This window comes from Schistocerca nitens, chromosome 1 (assembly GCF_023898315.1).
Source record: "Schistocerca nitens isolate TAMUIC-IGC-003100 chromosome 1, iqSchNite1.1, whole genome shotgun sequence".
Taxonomy (NCBI): domain Eukaryota; kingdom Metazoa; phylum Arthropoda; class Insecta; order Orthoptera; family Acrididae; genus Schistocerca; species Schistocerca nitens.
This window is the reverse complement of record NC_064614.1, coordinates 1,030,885,509-1,030,888,323: the sequence shown is the minus strand read 5'-3', so window position 1 is coordinate 1,030,888,323 and position 2,815 is coordinate 1,030,885,509. Positions and strand designations below refer to the sequence as shown.

General features: G+C 43.6%; 1 pseudogene; it reads left to right on the top strand.

Annotated features, from left to right (window-relative positions):
* The first annotated feature begins 1,049 nt into the window (after positions 1 to 1,049).
* LOC126210432 (5S ribosomal RNA) lies at positions 1,050 to 1,167 on the top strand (annotated as a pseudogene).
* The last annotated feature ends 1,648 nt before the right edge of the window (positions 1,168 to 2,815 follow it).

The window sequence follows — 2,815 nt, the reverse complement described above, 5'->3', positions numbered from 1 at the left end:
TGGTGAGTTTCCCTTTTTAGAATGTTGTTAGTAAAGTTACCAAGAAACCTCGTATGATTTTGGAAATAGTTTCTAGTTTGGTAGTAAAACGCGTGTAACGGATATCATTTGAAGTGACATCCGACATACACGTGTCAGCCACGCCAATAGCGTCTAAGTAAACGTAACGTATTTCCAGTTTGTAAACATGGTACCATCCTCCAACAAAATGTTTCTCTTTGTGGCACAGCAAAGTTTGATAAACAGGGTGTAGTGTGGCCAGCACAAAGGTAAGCCCTGTGCTAGTGTTGGTATTAAAACGATTAGAAGCTCTGTCCATACACTGACTTGTTCTCTTACTGAGAGTGTTACTTTGTAGGAAGTACGTTCCTCGGAGTCTTTCGCGGCGGCATGTCTGTATAAAATCTTCTCGGTTTTCAAGCCACGTCATTTCCATTAAAATTCTCGAGCTTACGATGGCTATCTCCACCATCGTCATCAGGAGTAAACTCAAACAGCTGTCAACTCTGTATTAACTCTTCGCAATACCTCGCCGATTCGGCGACAAGTGATCTCTGCTACCCATTTGAAACACACCAAAAGCTCGTAATTACGCCCCTTATGTGTGTTCAGTTGATATCATACGCACTGATAGGAAAAACCTGTTACAGCACTGACTATATCTCTCTATTAACAAATCCATGCATACACACTCCAACTAACGCCATACAGCAAAAATATAAGTATAGAAGAATAAATTATATCAGTAATTATCGAGTAGTGTTGAAGTTATTGTTAATAACTGAACAGAGTCTGTATTACGTTAGAGCGGGACCAGACAAAATACGGGTCTCACGATGTAAATTTCGTGATATAAAAATTACGGTAATTAATCTCATATTGATCATCGAAAATTAACAAATTAACCTTAGTGTAGCTGACTGCTAGAGATGTCTGTATTGCTGAAACACAGTGGAAGGTAGGCTGAATGCTGGAAACTAGAAATTATTTCTTATTCTTTCGAAATGGCTGTTAAATTTGATAATTTGGTACAGTATTCCGATATTTCGGCCAACGGTCTTGCCGCAGTGGCAACACCGGTTCCCGTCAGATCACCGAAGTTAACTGTTGTCGGGCTGGGCTAGCACTTGGATGGGTGACCATCTGGTCTGCCGAGTGCTGTTGGCAAGCCCTGGTGAGGAGCTACTTCATTGAGAAATAGCGGCTCCGGTCCCGTTAACTGACATACGGCCGGGCGAGCGGTGTGCTGACCACATGCCCCTCCATAACTGCATCCGATAACGCCTGTGGTCTGAGGATGACACGGCGGACCGTCGGTACCGTTGGGCCGTCCGAGGAGTCTTTGGACGAATTTAGTTTTTCTTATGATATTTCATTAAATCACTATACTGCTCTCGTGTATTGAATGTTGCATATTCTGTTATCATGCCCACTATTTCCTCACGTTTTGAATGTGAAGATTCTGGAGATGTAAATTTGCTTGTCGCCTATCTGGAATCACAACAGAAGCGGAAAGAGTATGCGGAATGACTTAATCTCTGACCACTGCCTCTGGTCGCCCCGAAGCTGCTGGACCAAGATGGCGACAAGTTGGGGGTCTGTTCTCGCTTCAGACAGTACAAATTCAATAATAAATGCTTCCATTAATATCGTTGCTCCAAAACTCCACTCAACGCAAGAAAATGGTGTTACAGTTTCAGGAAAATCATCTAGATAGGGATAAGATGTGGCATGTGGGAAAAACACAAACTCGTTATGGCAACAACGCGCATACACAATAGTCGTATTTTACGAGCCATGTGCACAATTACGTAAAAGCTCCACAGCCACGTACTGGGCCCTTACGGTTCGTCGAAAATAGCTCTAAAACCGTTCACTGCAATGGATAGACATACGTCGTTCAAAGATTTCGATGAACTGTTAGCTTATGTGTTACAGTCTGTACACATGACACTGGCCTAACGTACATTCCACTTCCATGAACAATACAGTTCTTCTAACTTCCCACACCGTAGAACTGTTAAAACGCAATTCATTCACATTTCATGAAAGCCAAATTTAATGCATTGTCCGCTTTGTTACTAAATTCTTCAAACTCGCATCTTTTTAAACTCTTCTCGGCTTGACATGTGATCTACACCCAGAATTTAATTTTGTTTCTTCTTTCTAGCAGCCACTCTCTGTTCTTCAGCGGCCGTCCTGGTTTCTGAAAACTTCACATATGTTCAGTTATAAGGCTGACAAGACATTCAGCCACAAAAATATTACACAGTCGCAGAAGACTATATTTACACTGCTGGCCACCGTAAATGCAACACCAAGAAAGACAAGAGGTAGCACAACAAAATTTATTTTGTAGATAACATGTTGACCAAGTATCAAATGATTACGTTTACAGACGTCTGTGACATGTGGTTCCTGCCAGAATCAGTAGCCAGAGCAGCCGCCATTGTTGGAGATCACCGCTGCCACACGTCTCGGCATTGAGTCAAAGAGAGGTTGGATGTGTTCCTAGGGTACAGCAGCCCAAGCAGCTTCCACACGTTGCCAAAGATCATCTGGTGTGGCAGCTGGGGATGTAATCTGGGTCACTCGTTGAGAAACCATGGACCACATGTTTTCTATCGGCGAAAGATCCGGAGAGCGAGCCGGCCAGGGAAGCAATTCAATCTGGTTATTGACGAAGAACCTTTGGACAATGCGTGCCACGTGTGGTCGCGCATTATCCTGTTGAAATGTGGCTGTGGCCGAGCCCTGAAGGTAAGGAACTGGCTCCAGCACCTCGGATATCTAGCGCCGGCTATTTAAAGTACCG